A 23,615-nucleotide genomic window follows, 5' to 3' on the forward strand; every position below is an offset into this window, starting at 1 on the left:
CCACCACCACCAATACCACCACCAAAACCACTAATACCACTGTACAGTAGAAATGGATCCATGAAGTTTTCCATATATGGAAAAACAGATCAATGTCACCTCACTGTCACCATGTATAATAGTAAAGTTAGCATGTAACATATAAGCATTATACCTAAGTGATTTCAATTAATTTCTTTCAATTAATCTTTCAGTTAATTTCTACTATGTACTCTGAAATACATGCTGATGGCTTTTTAAAGCCAAGCCAATTCTTGCTTTAAAATACTGTGAAGTATGGATTTGCATTTCATCATCTTCCCACAGTTGGCTTTGCTTTCATTTTCAAATTTCCTTCTGTCAGCACTTTTCCCGAGTTTCTCCTTTTCTTTTTTAAGTTTTTATTATAAAACTGATGTACAGAGAGGTTACAGTTTCATACGTTAGGCATTGGATACATTTCTTGTACTGTTTGTTACCTTGTCCCTCATACCCCCTTACCCTTTCCCCCCCTGAGGTGTTCAGTTCACTTACACCAAACAGTTTTGCAAGTATTGCTTTTGTAGTTGTTTCTCTTTTTTTACCCCGTGTCTCTCAATTTTGGTATTCCCTTTCAATTTCCTAGTTCTAATACCAGTATACATGGTTTCCAATATACTCAGATAAGATTACAGAGATAATGTAGATACAATCACAAGAAGGTGATACAAGAACATCATCAACAGTAGAAGCTACAGATACACATGGGATGTTGCAAGTAGTTACAACTGTGATATAACAATCATTTCCATAAAATGGAGTTCATTTCACTTAGCATCATCTTATGTGATCATAAGGGTATAGCTATTGGGCTCTTGTGATCCTCTGCTGCGACTTGCCTAAACCTGTGCTAATTATTCCCAATAAGGGAGACCATAGATTCCATGTTTCTTTGGGTCTGGCTCACTTCACTTAGTATAATTTTTTCCAAGTCCTTCCATTTCCTTACAAATGGGGCAATGTCATTCTTTCTGATAGAGGCATAAAATTCCATTGTGTATATGTACCACATTTTCCTGATCCATTCGTCTACGGAGGGGCATCTGGGTTGGTTCCAGATTCTCGCTATGCTTTATAAAGCATATTTTCATTTGTTGCATTTAATGACTGACCCTTAACACTGTGGTCATTATTGAAGTGTCTCACTGTTATGGTACTACTACTCAAAGAGGACTATGTTCTTCTTAAATATCCTACTAATTTTAATAAATCTCATATTGATCTTTTTTGTATTTTGTACAGATTATTGCACACCCATAATTGACCACTACATATGTTCTTACTTGCTCTGTTCTTTTACATATATTACTCTGGATTCACGAAATGACATTCCTCTTCCATATCCCCAATCCTCCCTTCTATAGACCTCCCTCAGAATATCCCTTACTTTAAAATTTGTTTCTTTTGTTACCCACCATATGTTTAGACCTTGTCCATCTGTCAAAGCAGTCACTACCTGTTACTTCTTTCATAACACAACATTACTCCTAGAGATGCAGGTGCTTTCCAATGACTAAATCTGAAAGTTCTTAGTTTGCATTCTTAGTTATGAGGTTCCACATTATAATTGCTCTCTGAGGATTTATAGGTATTGAAATATTTTCTCAGGAAAGTTATTAAAATATTGAACAAAAACTAAGCATAACTCCAAAAAAATCAAAATGACATAGGTGTAAATACCCAGATGAGCAACTTGTTCATTGACTGTGGGATAGAATTCTACCTAGATCATGTGCTCCTTCAGATTAGTATGTTTTATCTTGATTTCTGCAATAGCCAAAAATTAGCATGGCAACTTGTTCTTAATGTGCATGCGTAATGTCAGCAAGACAGATATGTATTTACGTTTTTATATAAGTTGTGATTTAATTGTTAAAACAAAGTAGAAGCTATTGTTATTGTTACTATTATGATTATGCCTGTCCTGGGGTTTGAATTCATGGTCTGGGCACTGTCTTTGAGCTTTTATGCTCAAAGGTTAACACTGTCTTTTGAGGCACAATCCCACTTCCAGCTTTGTGGTGATTAATTGGAGATAAGAACCTCACAGACTTTCCTTTCCAGGGCTGGCCTTGCACCGGGATATTAAGATATCAGCCTCCTATGTAGCTAGGGATTACAGGTGTGAGTCACTGGTGCATGGCTTATTATTATACTTTATTTTTCCCATTTCCTTATTGTTTTTTCATTTTTATTTTTCTTTTTTGTCAAAGTCAAGTACAAGGGGTTACAGTTTCATACATTAGGCAGTGAGTACATTTCTTATCCAACTTGTTACCTCCTCCCTCATTTTCCCTGGCCTCCCTCCTCTCCACTTCCCTCTCCCCTCATGAGTTGTATAGTTGGTTTACACCATATAGTTTTGTAAGTACTGGTGTTGTATTGGTTTGTCTTTTTATCTTGTGTCTCTCCATTTTGTCATTCCCTTTCCCTTCCTTAGTTCCAGTAAACATATATACAATAACCAGGGCATTAAAATCAGTTACAGTGGTATTAGTGGTAAACCCATGTGCAAGAAAGACAAAAGAAAAAGGGCATAATTTCACATGGTATGTTGAAAATAACAACAACAATTATTATACTTTAATTAAGCATTTTCTGTAGTCATTTAAAATTTTTCTCTTTGAAGGTAGTTCTTTAAATAGCACAGTTGAACAAAAGAAAAAAGGCATTTAAATAAATACACAGAGCACATCACCATTCCCATTTGTAAACCCTTTAAATTTACCTATTAGTTAATTCATTTATTTTTTCCTAGTTAATGAAGAAAATATTTGCATAAATTATTATTAATTTTTTGGTGGTACTGGTGTTTGAACTCAAAGCCTCACACTTGCTATGAAAGTGCTCTATTGTTCTACCATGGAAGTCACATCCCCAGTCCTTTTTGTTTTAATCATTTTTGGAGAAAGTCTTTGTTTTCTTCATGGGGCCAGCTTCAGATGGTGATGTTTTTACCTAACTTCTTAACAGATGCAATCACAAGTATGCACCACCATGCCACAATTACTTACTAAGATGGGGATATTACTAAATTTGGGCAAAGCTGGTTTCAAACCACAATCTTCCTGATCTCTGCATCTCAAGTAACTGGGATTATAGGTTGCAATAATGATGCCTAGTTGAGAGAATGTGTTTTAAAAGTGTTGTGTTTTTTTTTCTGGGTTTATCTTGAATGTCCTAGACTGAGCACTGTGATTCTTAGGTGTAGTTTTGTTTTTATTTTTTTTTGTTCAATGCAAGAAGTTATTTTTGTCCTAAAATTGACTCATGGATTTTATAAAGTGCATTATCACTTAAAGCAAGCCAATACTAACCACCATTTTTATTACATAATACTAAAATATAGGATATGACATAATAACTAGAAATATATAGAATAATATATCACATAAATTGTTTGCTTAAATACTCATGTCCAGTAAGGACATATAGATTTCTCTTTGTAGATTTACATGAATAGATGATGACTTTTCACTCACTCAATTATTTGAAAGCATTCAAGAGTACAGCTTATTATATCTCTATCATGGCACAGGTTTACTTGTTCTGGTCTATTGATAATGGTGCCTTCATTTTCATTTTCACTGAAACTATATTCAGGCTTCCAAGGTCCTTAAAATAAATCATTTTAATCACTTTGACAATAAATAAGTAATTATTCAAAAAATAATTTTTAGAATCATGTCTTTGAATAAAACAGTTGGAGCCAAGAAAATCAGATCTTATAGTAAATTGTGATTGTAATCCTTGCTAAAGACTGAAAGCACCCAGTTCAGGATATGAAGGCAGTTTTTACATGGATGCCTATTGGTAAAAGTGAACTCTACCAAATACAATTGACTAATGGAACACGTAGTGAAAGGCTATCTTCTGAGTGTTATTTAGAATTCTTTTTATTGTTAATTGGGGAAAATATACATTTGGAAGGTCTAACTGGCTTGATTTAAATGTTTTAAAAGAAAGAATGGACTTACATAGCTCTATCAAGGATGTGCAATATTTGACCAGTCCTGAATAATATCACCTCTACGGATGGGATCCAAATGGCTCTGTCTCACGTCCATTAACTAAAAGGATGTTAATTATGTGTTTAGCATAGTACCAATATGTACTTTATTCCCTTATTTTAGGCATATAAACTCAGCCATTCATTAGTAGAGATAGTCCAAGAAAGCATTCTTCTTCTATAATTTAGTTCAGAATCTTAGAACCTTTGATAGAGCTCTCAATTTCATCCATTGAACTAATTTCATAATTTATGAGTCATTGTTGGAAATAAAGTAAAACATTATTAGTAAAACATAACTAGAAAGTTGATTTTTTAAGTCAGAAGTTGGTATTAAATAGACTTTCTTACTGAGTAGAGAAAGTGGAACTAGGACATGGCTATTTAGCATGCAAAACCTCAATAGCATTCTCAACAGAAATTTTCAACTTAATAGAACATTGATATTTTTATTCTGTACATCATAATGCCAAAACAAAAATAAAAATTTTATGAGACCCAACTGTTTAATGGTTACCTAATATATCTGATCTATTTGGTCTATGTATATTATATAGTCAATGACTTAAATTATGATGCTACAACAAATATTTGTAGATCAATCACCCTAGGATGGACTATGATGTTCATAAAGCTCAAATGAATCCTAAAGCACACAAGATGAAATGGGACATTGCAAAGATAATTTATTTTGAGAAAAATGCATATATATGTATATACACACATATGCACATATATTTGCATATATATTTAAATACACACACAGTTTTGTTTCTCTGATGCCTTCTTAAGAACCAGGAGTAAAATGCAATTGGGGAACCATAGTTGTTTAAAAATAAATTGCTTTGATGTTATTTTTCTTTTGAATTGAGTAGACAGTTTGTGTTCACCAATAACAAAAGTAAGCAAAGGTTTTCTTGTGTATCCCCCAAACAAACAAAACACAAGTCATATGTGTACTTCAAGTACAATATAATTGTACTTAATTGATTCCCTATTTCTATCTGGATGAAACAGACTGTAGTATAAATTGCTTCCATCTCTCATTTTCTCAAAGTGAATGTATTTCATAATTTTCTCCCTACTCTGCTTATATGTTCTTCATAATTTAAATTGTAAATGTTTGATACTATTTTGGAATTTGCTATCTTTCACATATTTCTTATAGACCAGCTTTATTGATGAATACAAATTAGAAATTTTATTACTATATAGTATCTGTCTTAACTAAGTAAATAAAAGTTTGCTAAAATATTTCTACCCCAAAAGACAACATGTCTTTGAATAATTTAAATTCCATTACATATTTCTTTTTGTTCTCATCCTCAACCCTGATCCTCTGAACAATAACTAATGTAAAATCAACTGTTGGTAAGAGTCAGTTCACTAACATATAAACATTGACACTTCAGTCTATGTAAAATAAAGTATTCTGGTTGGCTCTATCGAAAACAATGTGTTTTGTATGAGATTAATATGTAAGAAGGAAACAGTTCTAGAATGAACAGTTGCTTCATTCACAGCTCAACATTTACAACAAAACAAGTTTATTTATAAACTTTGTTTAAAGGGAAAACAAAGTATCTACAATAAAGAGTTACTTTTTTTATACCTGACTCATAGAATCATATGAAAAATGATTGATTTTATGTACAGTCATATTGATTATTCATTCTCTCAACAATCTTTGTTTGGCAGTATTGAGGTTTGAACTCATCCTTCATGCTAGCTTAACAAGTGCTCTTCTATGCTCTCAACTCCCCCCACCCACCTTTTTTTTTTTATTTTTCCTTACTTGTTTTTCTAAGAGGGTCTTAAATTTTTGCCTAGGGCCAGCTTTTGACTGAAACGTCCAGTTTAGCTAGGATTTTGTTGTATACTACCCATATCAGGCTATTCAAGAACCATTCCTTAAGCAGATCTATGGGAAAGGCATTTTGGTAAATTCACTGAAGTCAGGATAGATAAAGCCTAGGAGTTCTGGCCTTAGAGTTATTCATTCTTATGGTGAAAAGAAGTATAAATGTAAGTAATTTAAATGAAAGAATAGTAATATAATATACAAACCATGTTGCAAATCTATTATGAAAGAGCACAGGAGACAAAGTGGCAAAATGAGGAATGGGGTCAACAGAGCTCAGGCATGTGTCATTTGTTGCATCTATGAGATCACCATATACAATACTGTGCTTACCCATGCAGAAGTACTCTGAGATATCTTCTTTGTTCTTCCTATGTTGTCTTCTCAGAATGGCTTCCACTTAGGCTATTTCCCAAGCATATACATACACATATACATGTACATATACACATACATATATGCATGTGGTATATTTCTATAATATTCTCCCAAATCTACCTCCTTATCTTCAACTTACACACTACTGGTTCACTCGCCCAAACAGATTCCTTTTCCTGTCATGTCATAGTATTATATTTTTAGATAGGTCTAGATTTCACATATGAGTGAAAACATGCAATATTTGTCTTTCTGAAGCACAAGATGATCCTCAGTTCCACTCATTTCCCTAAAACTGACATAATTGCATTTTCCTTTATAATAATACTCTATCATATATATGTTTCACATTTTCTAAAATTCTGGAACTACTTGCACGATGTTTTAAACATACAATTTCTTTAACTTTTAAGAAACATTTATTTTTCCCCCTGAGAAAGCCCTTGAGTCTTTCTGGCATTTTGCTCATTCTTCATTCTTTCTTAAAATTTCAGCCTCCAAATTTTAAGCATAAACGGGAAAATTGCATAATTATTTAAATGAATACAAAGTCATTTTATTTCATTGGTGAGGATTTACTACCTACTGATCTTACCATTAGCATATACGTTTTAGAAGAAAGAACTAATAATGTAGTATGTAGATTTTACCAAAATCCAATAGCATAAATTTTAACCTACCTTCACTGTCTGCTAGTGCTACTCCCACTCCTGGCTGTTTTATAGGCTCTTGTCCATTCTGTCCCATCTTCCCACTGTTTAAAAATGATATATTCAGTTATGAGCTCCAATGTAAGTGAAAAGATTATGTTAATAAATCAAATGCAGGTGTATGCAAATTTGCAATGAATTTTTGAGTGGAAAATATACAGTTAATTGTTCTATTTCATGTTAATCAATGAGTTTCACTTCTTTTTATTTCATTAGACATGAGGCTGACTGTGTAGACAAGGCTGTCTTTGAACTCTTAATGCTATTTCTTCAGCCACCTTGAGTACTGAGATCACAGACAAATGCTACAATTACAATCTTTCACATTAATTTTAGCAAGGTAATTTATTATTCCTAGTTAATCTAGACATTATTTCAAAATGCAAGACATTTATTTGGGGGGTTATTTATTTTTAAAAAATCAATCCATTATTAAAATTTCAAATTAAATTTTATTTTTTTAATTCTTAAAAATTCTTTATTTAAATAATGTATAAAAATATAAATTGTTCACCCCAAGGGAGTATCATGTGGATCTCTAAGGTACATGGCTAATGTGAAACCTGGTCATTTATATCCATATCCTCAAACAGTTTTCCTTCTCTGTCCATGTGTTATTATGCCTCCATCCTTCGTGACCAGTAATTACAGATTGGTGAGAAGGGAAGTAGTGAATTGCATGACACATGGAAATAAAACCAAAATACATATTTACATTAAAAAATGTCAAAGAAATATATGGAAAAATTCCAGATATTGTGAATTATCAGAAGAGATATGACTCCAGTAGTAATGGGCTGTAGAAAGCTAGTGAATGCTGTGGGTTAAAAATAAAAATAGAACTACCACATGAATCTTGCAACTCCTCATCTGGGGATGGAGATCTATCTATCTATCTATCTATCTATCTATCTATCTATCTATCTATCTATATATATATATAGTGTGTGTATGTGTTTTGTATCTGCACACCCGTTTATTGCAGCATTATTTACAATAAGCAAAACAGGGTGGTGTCTAGCCACTTCATTAACTGCTGAATGGGTAGGAAAATATGGGACATGTACACTGTGAAATGCTACTCAATCATTAAGAGGATGAAATTTTGTCACTTGAACTCACATAATAAGAGACAGGCACAGAGGGACAAAAATTTACGGATCTCACATGTAGAATCTGAAAAGCTGACTTCATACATGTTGAGAGCAGAACATTGATGACTATAATCTGGAGAAAGAGCTGCATTAGGGAAAGGTGAGGAGAAATTGCTCTCTGGGTGTTAAATTCTGATTAGGAGAAGTAGAATGAATACACATAATAATAATGTATGGTTAATAACCAGGAAGCTAGAAAATAGGATTCTGAATATTTTAGACATATAAAAAGACAAATGGTTGAGGAAATTGATATATCTATCCTGACTATAAGCACTCTCTATTTACTGAAACATCATACGATCTCACTCAATGGATGTTTTTTATATCATTTAGAAAGTAAAAGTTATAAACTATATTTTTAACTCTTGTAATATCACAGATGCTTTCATTTATCTATCAATTTTCTTTTTTTTTTTTTCAGATCTTTCTTGTATTTTCAGCTGTGTTGAATTCACTGACTTTGACAGCCAGACTGCTTGGTTTTGGCTCTTCATTTTGCAATTTCTTACTATGTATAATATAAGGCTAAGTACCTGCTGAAGACTGCTTGTTCTTTTTCAATAGAAGGATAGTAAGGTGAGTCGTCTTTTGTATATATCAAATGAAATGGTATTATTTAACACAGTGTCTGGGGACTTAAAAACATTCAATTGGGGCAATAGGTAAATAGGTTACACACAATTCAGCTGAAAATTCAGATGAAATATCTTACTCTTTTTTAAATTCAACTTCAAAATTTTGAGAGAAGCAGCTGGAGAAAGACTTCACAGTACTCAAAAAACTGTGAGTTTAGAACATTAGTAATAGAACAGCCAAAACACTGTCAGCCATTTCTTCCTGCTTCTGCCAGTGGAAGGATTCCCAGGCAAACAAAAGGCTCTGGAATTAACCTCCTGTGTTCTTGCATAAGGCTTTGCAAAAGGATGGAATAAAAACTCCTAAATGTCAAAAAAGAAGCTTCAACAAAACATCTTGACTTTGGCTTCCTAGACCATAATTCTAACATAGCAGCATTTGTTCACAATTTTGTACTTCACAAAAATAATTTGTTATGCTCGACCTGCTGGAAATGTAATGATACTTTTTTTCTTAAGAATCTAATTATATCTTATTTGAAAAATACTCTAAAGGTCCTCTTAATCTACTTCAGAGAAGACACTGAAATGTTTCTGTACATAACAAAAGAGGAGCTAGGGTAAATTTAGAAATTATTCTATTTTAAAAGCTTTTACATTCTTCCATTATGACAATTCCAGGTCAGTGATTTAAGCACAAATTTCAACTAAGTGATAATGTGAAGGCCAACTGCATATAAATTATGTAATTTATAATATGTGTTTATGTGTATGGGAGGGGCCTGTAGCTAATATATAGACTAGTTTAAAGAATGCACAAAACTTCAGTTTTTGTAGTTGCTTCTCTAAGATTCATTAGGAAGTGAACTTCACTGTCTGTTACTATGAGAAGAAAATCTTAATAACTTAACAGTAATGTCTATGTTGGTTGAATGAGCCCAAACAGATCATGGTACTAAGCCAAACTGTACTAGAGGCAAAAATTCTTGTAGTATTGCCATTCCCGAAGCTCAAAATGCTAAAACATTTTTATCACTGTGCAATGTCACACTTTCATAATACTTGTAATGTAGTAATTATAAGGTAATTTTAAAATAATTTTAGACTTGAACCCTAGATTTAATATTTTAATGATGAAATTTGGTTACGCACTTTCCTTTCAAGAAGAACTTATATAAATATCAGATACTTAGCCAAGTTGTGTAGTAAATCCATGTGGAATATTATACAAAAATATACAGCCCAGAGAAGCTGAATGAAGTAAAAGGAAAATGTCATGGTGAATCCTGTGAAGAAGGCTCTTTTACTGAATTCTCAATCAATAATCTTCAATGTAGACCATTCCAACAACACATTTTGAAGCTTAAATATTTTAATCACTTACCAGTATTTACTGAACACTAGTGCCAGCCCAAGGGATAATTATACTAGACATAATGAGTTTACTACTTGAAAGAACTAACAAATAGAATTTCTTATATAATGCATGTCAGGGTTTTATCAAGTAAAATTTCTCCTGCTAATATTTCAAATCAGTAGTGTTCTATCCAATTTTGAGAGGTTTTAATTTAATGAAGAAAATGGAACACTACCTTAAAATGAAATGTAATATACATGCATCTTTTACTTTCATCTCAGATACTAAGAATTTGAAGAAACAATTTAGTTTTCTTTGTGGAAGTTGTGACTTTATCATCAGTGTTGTTATATGTCCTGAAAGGCATTGATAAACTAGAATACCAAATCATTTTTGGTATAAAGCCTGTACAACTACATATACTATTCTCAGCTAAGAGATGAATGAATTTACTAAAATCATCAGATGCCGAAATCTAGTGATATCTGATTATTTTTTGAAATAATTTTTAATAAAATAAAATTGTTCGAGTCTAAATAATTCAATTGAATATACAGTTCAAATTCAAAACTCCCTCATATGGCCTGCTAATAGAATAATAATCTCCTCAATTTAAGATCAAAAATATAATTGGAAAACTACAAAATAGACACATTATCCACCACAAAAATTCATTTTCCCTATTATTTTCAAACTAGTATGAAATGATGGGAATTTCGTCACTAAATACTTCATACAGTGTTGTAGAAAACAAAAGAGACCCTTTACCTATGGTCTCTGTCAGGGTCAGAAAACTGTGGAAAGAGCTCAATAGGAAGGAATGTGGAAGGTCTCTATGGTAGTTATCTGTGTGGTAGCCCAAAAGCAGCACCAGGTAACATAAGCTAATGGCAGTTGTCAAGCTCCAACACAACTCAGCCCATGCTCATTGAAATCTCAATTGCACGTAATTTTCATATGTCACAAAGTATTCTTCTGTTGTTTACTCTTGGAAACACTTAACATTACAAAGCTATTTTGATTCACTGTCTTTAAAAACAAACAAACAAAAAAATCCCAGAAACACCAAAACATGAAGCAGGTCATAATTTTGCTGGCATAGATCCTGGAATAGACCTAAGGGTTTCATCAACCATAGAACCAGTCAATGACAAGGACAGTTGTAGAAGCTAGATTTTGATATAGTGTCAGACATAACCTATATATTTATCATGAATGCTGCTAAATTTTGCTATCAGCATGATTAAACTTTTTCTAACAGATTCTAAACACAATCCATTTTAGTTTTCCATTTGATTTAGAAAATACTTTTCTTGAGGCTGGATATGCAATGAATGAGCTTTATTCTAGGAGGTCTAGCTCAAGGACACATATACTATTTGTATTTGCTTTAAAATTTACCATAAACTTCAACTTTAATGTAGAGAAATTTACAATGGAAAAGTGTGTATTAGCCTAATGTGTCATCTGTTTCAAAGATGATATGCATTCTTCAGCATGTTTAAATCTTTTGTGATTCAGAGTAAATGATTCAGACTGTTTATCTCAAAACCAATAATGTTGTGGTAATTGTATGATTAAGACATCACTGTTATTATATTAAATGCAGGTTGTACATTAAATGCAGTGCTGGCAGTGACTGCTATTCATTTTTAGAATTAACCAAAAGAATCTAATCTTCCGTGAGTAATCTATTTTTAAGTAGACATAAACAGTTCCAAAGTTTCAAGGACAATGATTCAGAATTTGATAATTATGTAATTATTGCCCGTTAAATGTTAAAAACCTCTTACTCATGATGCTGTTAACTTGTTCAAAAGCAGAAACAAAAACAAAACAAAACAAAAAACCACTTACATCCTTGGAATAGGAAATAGATTAGTCTCCCCTGCAGTGCTGCTGCTTCCTTCACTGTCCACACTAAACGCACTGCCAAAGCTGCTTCCCGAGGAGCCAGTGGACACGGAGCTGTCTGCAGGCCGATGATTGGTAGGCTTGGCTGCCAATGTGGGAAGAGTCAATACTATAGTCAATAAGTGAAGCTCACCTTGACCTCCATATGTATAAATATACACTTTTCTTTATGTTTATAAAGAAGCAGCTATGGCAAGTGTGCTTTTACAGTTGTCATCCTGTCTTTCTTCTTCATGTCCTTATTTGGTAACTAGAAGTTTATGTTTTCATCAGGCATTTAAAATCCCAAATTACTTGTAGGTTCAAAGAATGGTATTTTAGACTGGGTATGTAGCCATTCTATTTACATTACTGTTTTTGGTTTGCATAGAATTAAAATAATGATATGGTCAACAGGAAATTGTAGCTATTTGACTGAGAAAAGAAACGTTAGGAAAACTTTGGTTCATAGGAATATAAAATATTTTGAAAGGCTGCTTAACTTTTCACACACACTAATGATCAATTATCTGTTTGTATCCTTAGAAGTGATCAGGCAAACCAGGATAACTTCAACAAATGATAGAATATTCTGTTCTTGCTTTGTTGTGAATGTACCACCTATCTCCAAGATGCTTTTAAAAATTAAAAGATTGTTTTTTTTCTTTTACATATTTCATGGTTAATGATATGGAATTGTTTCAAAGATTTCTTGTTTGATATTTTTAGTGGGTATGTAAATTCAATTCTTTTTATAGAACCATACAAATCTTTGCTGCAAATTATGCAAAAGGGATAAAATACGCTGTTAGCAGAGTTCTAGCTTTAGGAGATGTTGGAAGGAAATTTTATATGAAAAGAATTAAGAGAGGACAGTGTTTGCTTATATTTTATGAGGAAGATTTTCTAGCAAGTTTTTGAAATGGTTGATATTTGATGATCCAGATTTGGCTTTGAATCTCATCCTGTTCTGTCGTTACTTGAAGCCAGGAGTTTTTCATTAAAAAAGAATGGTGTCATAATATCTGTGTTGTAAGACTCCATTAGGAAGATTGAGGTAACACAAGGTCCCACTGATTTGATCCTCCTCTGTGTTATTACCGTCTAAACTTCCATCTCTTCTTCAGGACATTACTATCTATGATAGTCCCATGTATCTTTGAGCTTGCATAGTCTTTGAAAATGAATTTACTTTCTCCTCTATATTTAGATGTGTTCTAAACTACAACACGATGTAGTCTCTGTGTTCAACAAGTATACCTCTTAGTTGAATGGATTCATACTGAGTGCAGAGTTAACGGTTACATATTAGAGTATCTACATAGTCTTTTAGTTGAATGGATTCATAGTAATGAGTGAAGAGTTAACAGTTGCTTCATGATTTTAAGATATGTAATATTCTTTCATAAAAATATAGTGATAAATCTGGGGGAATCTTTATGAACATAAACAAAGCAAATTTTAAAAAGACTATTTAAGGATATCACCAGGGTAGCTGAGATTTAGCTTTGTCTCACATCTTTCTTTTTACCATCACAGAAATAACAGATTCTCTGAAGTCACCAGAAGTTTCTTATCTATTCCAGTAATAACAACCCTCTCTCAAAATAAGTGAATAAATATCAAAAGAGTCAATTATGTGTCAGGTGTTTGTAATTTGTATCAACTATGTCATCTATTTAGGAAAATGTCTAAATAGTTATGAATCAATTACTAGGTCCCCATAGGAATAGATTTGCAGGAAAAAATAGAATATCTCTTTATTATTTTCTCCACATTATAAAGAAGAAACTCAGATGATATTATACAGTGTTAAAGGATGAGTAACTTAGACATATAAAGGTAATATAAGTACAATATAGAATTATTAACATGTATGAGGTAGATTGATCTGCATAATTACCAAATAATAAGTCATAGTTGTCAACTGATTGAAAAGGGAAGCTGCTGTGCCTTTTGACTGCCATTATACAATCCAACTAACTAAACTGGTAATATTTTGCAATTTACTGAATGGAAAATAGTGATTTCATCAATCAAAAGTCCAAATATGTTATCTTCAAAGATAAATATCCATCAATATTTTTATTGATTATGTGCAAGTATAGCCCTCCACTCGTACTCATCTTCCTTGCCCATAGATGGGGCTCTTCTACTTGATTTATGCCTCCAGTTGGCATTTTTGTTAGTTAATTGGAAATACCACTAGGATTTGAAGAATGAGCCTCCAATGCCCAGCTATACACTCTTTAAAGCAATTTATCCTTACTAAATTATGATAATTTTCATCCAACTGTGATCACAGTGCATAAGATTTGCATAGAATTAGTGTGTTATTTGTATCTTATTACTTACATTTCAAGTGTATCTTAACTTTTTTTTTTTTTTTTGGCCAGTCCTGGGCCTTGGACTCAGGGCCTGAGCACTGTCTCTGGCTTCATTTTTGCTCAAGGCTAGCACTCTGCCACTTGAGCCACAGCGCCACTTCTGGCCGTTTTCTGTATATGTGGAGCTGGGGAATCGAACCCAGGGCCTCATGTATACGAGGCAAGCTCTCTCGCCTCTAGGCCATATCCCCAGCCCCTGTATCTTAACTTTTAGTGGATATGATTTCTAGCAGTTCTTCTGAGAAATGTATAGAGAACTTAAAGTAGCACAATAAGTAGAAAGGAACAAGGCCAATAATACTTTAAGAAAATAATTATCTTTCCTATTTTCTTGAACAAAAATCAATCTTATTTTGTAAGCCTGTGAAAGTGCTGTCACTATTTGAATGAAGGCCAGTTGCTGGTGGCTCATGCTTATAATCAGTGGACACTAACATCTGAGGTTGAATTCAAAGTCAGCCAAGGCAAACAAATCCAAAATCCCTAAGTAACTAACAAGAAGGTAGAAGTGGAGGCAAAGCTCAAGTGGTGGAGCTACAGCCATGAGCAAAAATGTCACAGCATGAGGTACTGAATTCAAGCCCCAGTAACAGCACAATATGTAAATTATATGGTAAAACAATAATCCAAATAGTAGTCTAACCCTTTTAATCAGAGTTTGAGAAAGCACATATTACTATACATGATTAGACACAGTGAATTCTATATGAAATTGATCGTTTTATAGGAGAATTGAGGTTTTGATAAAATCTGGTAGTTTTGGAGCCATTTTATGAGCTACTTTTCTTTGTATGTATCCACTTTCCTTTTGAAGTCCTACTGTGGAGAGGTTCTGTGTGCTTTAGAACAGTAAGTCATAGAATGTAGATCATTTTTGAGACTCAATTGTTGAAGGGACATTTTAGGACAATTTTTATCTTCTGTGAGTCAATTCAATGTATTGTAAATTTTTATTTAACTTCCTTGTTTTCTTTGGCTGTTAGATGGTTAGACATCATTGTGTCTATTAGTCCACAGGGATAACTAAGGGATAACTAAGTCTAGCAGTGTCTCTTTGTGCATCTGTCTTTTAATTAATTTGGTCTATTTTTTTCCCATTCTACTATATTAAAACATACATAAAAAACTATACTGTACCTACCACACGATGGCAGTACTCTGCCCAGAATCCTCAGATCAAACTGGAGACTGTGCGTGGAAATTGAAAGCTGGTAAGAACGCTAAAGATACCCTATTCCACAACTATTGTTTTGCTTTCAGAAAAACAAATTCTTCTCTATCACACAATTATGAAGGGGAAGAATTTGAAATGTTTTCATCCAATTTTGTATCAAATTCCATTTTATAGAATTAAAAAATTTTCTGCCTCTTCCAGATTTCAGTGATTCAATGTACTTTGTCATGTTGCCTACAATGCTCTGTTCCTGGTCTTAAAACTGAAGTCTAGCACAAAGATATTTATAACTATTTCAGTAATAATTTAATATTCAGTTAGAATGTAATTTTCTGAATTATTTGACTGATACAATATGAGATACTATCTTGATAGACATGATCCACAATATTTTAAGATTTTGTGGTCTGAAGAAGTTAATTAGCTTTCACTTCAGTAGCTTAATAATAGAACTGAGAACTGCCTCACTACTTAAGAAATCGTGTAATTTAAGGAATGTAGTTTCCTTTAAATCTAGTTTTATTTCAAATACCTGTTTTCTTTCCTCTTTCTCTCTCACCATCTCTGCTCCCCTCTTCACCTACTTTTTGCCTCTTTTCCTTTCTTCCTCTCATTTGTTATTGTGGTTATATTTCTGTCGCTATTACACCTCAGGAATTTTGCACTTTTATATAATTTAAAAAATTTCATTTGTGGGCTGGGGATATAGCCTAGTGGCAAGAGTGCCTGCCTCGGATACAGGAGGCCCTAGGTTCGATTCCCCAGTACCACATATACAGAAAACGGCCAGAAGCGGCGCTGTGGCTCAAGTGGCAGAGTGCTAGCCTTGAGCGGGAAGAAGCCAGGGACAGTGCTCAGGCCCTGAGTCCAAGGCCCAGGACTGGCCAAAAAAAAAAAAAAAAAAAAAAAAAAAAAAAAAAAATTTCATTTGAGTGTGGATATGAAAATGAAATGTTTTCATTCCTGTATCATGAACATTATTCCCTTATATCTTATTTAGTCATATTTTTCTAATTTCCTTTTATGGTTGAGGGTGAATTTAATGAGAGCTTATACATGATATAAGCACTTCACAAGTTTAATTTTCCTTTTCTAAATCTACTTCTGTGTATACATATTGGAATTCAGAAAAATTAAAGGAAACAGGACGCTAAAACAACAGCATTAGCTTCAATACAGATTATTCATAAGTGTGGTCACATATTCCAAAATTACAAGATTTACGAATAAAATTATTGATTATAGCTAAGATATCTATGTAAGTCATTTATAAATCTTTGCCTTGGCAGCTGAAGCAGCATGCCATCTTTACAAACTGAGAAATTACTAAATGACTGTGCTAGTTATTTTAACTGTTATCACACAATTAACAAGTGTCACAAATTATAAAAAATGCATTGCCATCAATTTTCCTCATAAAAATGATTTCATATTCATGAAGTTCTTTCAGAGAGGGAGATAAGGATCAGATGCCTCATTTCCTATATGCCAAAAAGCTTGGTAAAGCTTTTAATCATGCTTACCCACGCCCCTTTGCATATGTATCGGCCTTATGGCTAGAGTTTTAAAGACTTTTTCATGATCAGTTTAAGCTGTTTCAATTTAATCCTCCCAGTAATTTGCAGATGTTTCCCACATTAACTGATCACAGAGCTCATGAAAATAAATTTTGTTTAACCAATAACATATGAGGAAAGATTATTTTCTTACATTAAAAAATGTGATGGTTCTATATACTTTAATGTTTGCAATTATTCTCTATTTTTGCCTTCAAAATACATCTTCCATTTATAAAATATTTTTGGTTCAGAACTGATTTTGTAAAAAATCACTTAATGTTATAATCTGGAAACTGGATTAATAGATCATGATTATTTTGATAAGTAGGCTAACTAGTATACATCAATAATAAATTAATTATAGCAAAATGATTTGTGTGTTTACTGCTACAACAGACACTGAGATTTATTTTTCATATCGTTCAGCTTTGTTCAATGGACATAGAGTGAAGAGAAATCTTAGATAAATATTTGATAATGCATGCACACATACACAAGATCTATGTTTTAACTAATTTCCAAGCAGGTCCTAGTCAAAACTTTCTATCTCCTGTGGTGGTATATTGTGCAATAGATTGTAATGTTTATGACAGAGAATCAGAACTGGATCAAATTAACTCTATTTTTAGATATTTCTAAACATGATGTTTGGTTGCATACAAAGTTAAGTTAATGACTACATAACTTTCACCAGCTTAGTTGAAAGTAGTTAATAAACTTTTTCCATTACTTCATAATTTTCAGATCCATTTAAATTGGTTATACAATAAGTAATACTAGGATATCAGATTCAAAAGAACAGTGATTTTTAATTTTCCATTATAGCGTTGCTGACAATTTGAATACTCATAAAGTAAATCTATGCAGAATATGAATAAATAAAATGCTTATAAGGAATTCATAAATACTCTGTAAGTAATAAATAATACATATTTAAATGATACTATTTTTAGCTTTAAATATTAAAAAATCTTACTACTAGTAATATTTAAAACACACTGAACTGTATTTCTGAAATTGAGGGTCGAATATCAGACAAGAGCTAAAGAAACTTCCAATATTTCCTCCTATTTGAATCAGAGTGATAGTCTTCCATTCTTCTATTGTTTGTGACAACAGAATTAATTTGAAAAACATAGGAGTAATGCATGGCAAACCAATGCAAAAATGAAAAGGAATACTGTTGCTTTTTCAATATATAAAATAAAAAGAAAAAAACAAAAGTAAAATGTATTCTACCTTTTAACACTTCCATCACTCCATATTGGATATGTAGCAGCTTGATGAAAGCTGACAGGGAACTTACCAGTCAAAGTACAAAAGAAAGATGTAATGGATGTGAACAGGTAGTCCTACTTTCAGTTAAACCAAGCCCAATGAAACATTTTAAATCTGCCATGCAAGTTGAAAATTGTCATTTGGTAATCCTCAAGATTTTAAATTAACACTTGATAAGAAATGAAAGGGTTCTGAAATGCAACAGGAGAGATGGCAAGAGAAAAATTTGTCACAAATCTGTTAAGTAGATCTTGGAAGAAAGCCTCCTTTATTTGTCTTTAGCTATTGTGAAAAAGAAAATTGGTTTATAATACCTAGATCAGTGGATTGTAAACACTTCAATCTAAAGATCTCTTTCACTTTTGATAATTATTTAGTAATTGAAAGAAACTTATTTAACATAGGTTATATCTATTTATATTTATCATATTCAAAATTTAAGAAGCTGAAAAACAAATAACTGACAAGCACATATTCCTTCGCCATCAAAGAAATGAAGTTGTGACAACTTGCATAGCCACTGGAAAATCCACAGTATACTTGAGAAAAAGTGAGCCCAAACCACAAATCACATCTTAATATTTAATTGTTTGGATTTGCAAATGCCTAAAAGGATTTTTGGCACCCCAGGGTCCAGTGGCCAGATTTTGAGATAAAAAATAAGACAACTATTTTAAGCAATTATATATATTAATACCATTTTATGGTGTCTTTTAATTGTGTTTTATTTTTATATCTAAAATATACCAAGCTATTAGCTTCTCTTAAAAAATTTTGTTATTACTTACATTACTAACATTTTCTACTATCTCTAAGCTTTTACAGAACTTTCTTTATCCAGAAGTTTACAGCTCTAAAGTATTTGGTCTGAATTTAAAAACATACATAGTATAAAAATTGCTTAAAAAATCTTTGAATCAAAGGAACGAACAAAAAATGAAATAAAGTAAAGCAAAGTAAAACATAACAGGTATTTTATGGCACATAAAATGGAGTAACTGATTCTTGGAAGGCACAAAAATAGCATAAATTCTTCTCCAATGGAATAGGCTATAGGGTCTTGGATATTCCTGCACACTAGTGATTGCAAGAAGACAAAGTATTGATTCTACTGTTATTTACCTTGAGAGGTCATTAGCAATGAATTACTTTTAAACAAACCAAAAATAAAAGTACATAAAAACCTACATAGTAAGACATTTCAGTAAGGAAGTTGCAAAATGTCTACTATCTATGCTTACCTACCAAGTTTTTAAATAAAGTTGGGTATAAATAAATAGTAATGGATAGAACTTGCAATCATGGGGTATTAGATTTGTGTGGTTTCAGTGAAGAAAAGTATATTTTGCTGCTGTGTTCTTTCTCAGTACAAATATAGCAAAATTATTATTTCATCATCTATGTATTTAAAAATAAGAATCCATGCTGCTGACCTTTATTATGTTTTTTCTTAAAAGTTAATCTACCCAAGAAGAAGAAAAAAAGTTACCCTTGTGTGTATTTCGTGGTATTAATATTCTGCTTATTTCTTGTTCAAATTAGCAATTAAACTTATTAATTGTATCTTTCAGTACTTCTGAACATAGAAAGTTATAAAACTGATTATATCTGTATAATTTCTAACTACTCAACTGTGCAAACCAATGCAAATTCTACATTTCTGTTATGTTTCATTTTAAATTCTACATGTGTTTTCTGGCTTCTTGTGGACTCATTATATACTTACGCACACAGCATAATAACAAAAAAATAAAAACAAGTATTTTTACAAATTTGGTTCAGTACACATGAAAATTCACTTCTTCCTATTTTTTATGCATAATTTACCGCCCAACAGCATCCTGAATGTTGGAGAATGGATGAACAATCATGGTTTTCCACATTGTGTATAATACATGAAAAGGTGAAAAAATAGTCAAGTAATTCATAGATACTTTGATATGTGAAATTAGGTAGTATTTTTAAGTAGCCAAAAAATGTCTTTATCATTCTTCTACCGCTTCTGAGGTGTTATTTTCCTGGTTCCAAGGTCCTTTCTATCCAGATGAGAATGTGCCACGCCTCATGCTTCTATTATACTCTGGAAGCCCAGTGTCCCACTGTCTCCATCAGCCTTTTCATGCTCCATCTCCATGTTTCTCATTTCCTTCCTCTAAGTAACTTGCCTGTTTCATCTTCTCAGGTCTGGCTCTCTTCTGATAATTCAGTAAACCATTTTTTTTTTTGCTCAAGCTCAAAGAAATTTGCATTTTGAAAATTAGGTTTCATGGATATTACTTGCTAAATATGTCGTAAAGAATATCTAATGTAATTTGGAACAACCAAAGTGAGGTTCCTCTTGTGAGATCATGTACTCACAATCCCACAATCACTATACAAGCCCATAGTTAGACCATATCACTAAGTCATAGCAGTGTTGAAATCAAGTTTAGGTATTTAGTCTGATATGTATGGACAAATGATCCTGTTATTCACTAGGTTAGATGAAAGGAACATAAAAATCCTCACTGTGGTCTAGATCATGGCTTGGAATTGACCTATGGAAACTACTGGAAAAGAACAAAATCACCTATTGTTGGTGAATCAGAGGCCTACAAGTGCCACATTATCAGAGCTACAGATTCAATGTGACTCTGCACGTACAGCAGAAATATTCCTAGCCAAGAAATTCAAATGACTACAGAAACATTTGTAAAAAAACAATGCAATCACTTTCAAAATATATAAGCACTCTATTATTTTTTAATAGACAACAGAGAAACAGCACTCTCAGCACTGGATGATAGCTATAAAATTTCTGATAGCTCACAATTATTCAAATTCATTTTATTGACTATCTGCTGTATTCAAAATTTCAATATCCTGGTACTTGGACTCAGGGCCTGAGCACTGTCCCTGGCTTGTTTTTGCTCAAGGCTAGCACTGTACCACTTGAGCCACAGCACCACTTCTGGCTTTTTCTATATATGTGGTGCTGAGGAATCGAATCTAGGGCTTCATGTATACAAGGCAAGCACTCTACCACTAGGCCATATTCCATACTCAAAGGTTTTATTTTTTAAGTGTGACCTATTTTGCTTTTGTGCAAGCTCATTAAAAAGAAGGATGTATTTTTTTAATTATCCATAGATGTACAGTGTTGAAGACTTCACCTCCAAATAAACCCATTGTTATTTCTCCTATGATTTCTGCTTAACTTCTCTTGGGGGCTCTGTCTTAGCTGGAAACAGAAGAGGCTAGATTCCTTCTGACCAAAGTGATTACTTACTTCTGGTCAGAAGAAAATGAGATATTGGTTAGTTACTACCTTTTGTAGCCAACAATTTCTCCACTCCCAGTGCCCTCCTGCTTCCAACCCAGCCACCCACTACCACTTGACCAGGTAAAAAGAGCTGTGTAGTCAGTGATGGCTTAGTAAGAGTTCTCCAAGGCAATACATGGATACAAACTGACAGGGGCAAATGAGCTTTATTTAGAGTTCCAGCAGTGGCCTGTACTTAGCTTCCAGGTTTATTTCCTATGATTCTAGTCTATCAAGGACTTGTATTTTAAATCTCTTCATATAATTATCACAGATAAGAGAATTCATCTTATCTAGCCTCTTGAATCTGTCCAAACTGTTCATGTCAAGTTAGTGGGGGACATGTGTATCCATTTTCTATGACTTGTATCTAAGTTTAAAACTCATACCTAAAATTTTAGTATCAAACTAAAATGGATAAGAATTTTCAAATTGAATTTAAAGTACTAGGTGCCAACTAAATGAATCTTCAATGTTTGAAGAATTCTTCCTTTCTTAATTTTTTTTGCTTTGGTATGTTATTCAAAAAAGGAAAATAAAAAACCCTAAAAATCAGTTTTTAATTTCTCTTCCCTTGATAATGTCACATTCCAAAACAGAGGGGCCTAGGCTTAACAAAGGAACTAGAAGAAAATACTAAGTGGGTTTCCTAATATAAATGTAGTTATTTAGGCACCAGGATGACTTAGCACAATCTGTCTAATTTGTCCCTTCAGATTTCTTAGCATGGAAGTAAACCCCAGAGGGAGAGAAAAAGTTCCTTTAGGCTTACTCCATAATTCTTGCTTGACCCATATATTATGCTACTTCAGGCAGAAATGTGCTGAGAAGCTTACAAATAATATACAAAAAGCTCTTTAGGGACAATTTTGTCACCCTTGACAGAAATGCCTCCAGATGGACACACAGCTTCTTCTACAGATCTGTTTTTTGCTCACTGGGCTACAACATTGGGAACGTTTTCTTCTTTAGTTGTTCAGCAGTTTAAATCTCCAGCACTGAGAAATGAGGATCATGTAGGCAGAAATTGCATTTTGCCATAATTTCTCACTACATCTAATAATTTATTTATGAGTTTTAGTGGTAAATAGCAAGTAGGTAAATATATTAAAAAATTGAAACCAGAAGTGTTTGGTTGCAAAGGGGCTAGCAAAAAGTTGGGAGTCATAACTACAACTACAAAGTAGGGAATAATGGTGGGTTTTGAAAAGTTTTAGATATTTTACCCCTGTTATTTTCTGGTTGTTCTCCCAGTAACAAGGATAAGAATATCTGAGTCAATAGCTCAGCATCCTTGTGTGATGAAATGAGAAATGGATGACACCATACTTTATACAATATGAGGAACTTTTTTCTTTCCTTCAAATGTCATCTTATTTTCAGAATGCAGAGGGGATTATGAAAACTCCATTGTGAGGACCAAAATGGGATACTTATTAAAGCACATGGAAATATTTCTAATACTTCTGCAAAAAAATAAACCAGTGAACAGGTACTGGCTGTTTTGGGTATTTTTTTTGTATGTTTATATCTCTGGTAATTTTTTCTCTCTGGGCCCTAACCAATTTGCATCACATGTTATATAAGTTTAATCCTATAATACATTTCTAATTAGGCATTTGGAGAGATACATGGTTCAATTATGTCACTTGTATTAGTCAGGAAATAATACATTTATATTGTAAAAAACAGGTATTTTTACATATCATCTCTTAGGATGAAATGAAAGAAGAAGGCATGCCACATGATCTAGTTTTCCTCTTGATTGTGACATCAATAAAGAAAGATTTCAAATTCAATTACAGCACTTTAACTGTAAGGGCTATATACTTTACTCAAAGTAAAGAACTTTTGATGTTTTTATGTACATTTTAAGATCCATATCTATGATGAAAAATCTAATAAAATAACTATATAATAATACTTAAGTTATAACAATAAAAATAAGACATGAAATA

The sequence above is a fragment of the Perognathus longimembris genome, chromosome 2, assembly GCF_023159225.1.
Source record: "Perognathus longimembris pacificus isolate PPM17 chromosome 2, ASM2315922v1, whole genome shotgun sequence".
Taxonomy (NCBI): domain Eukaryota; kingdom Metazoa; phylum Chordata; class Mammalia; order Rodentia; family Heteromyidae; genus Perognathus; species Perognathus longimembris.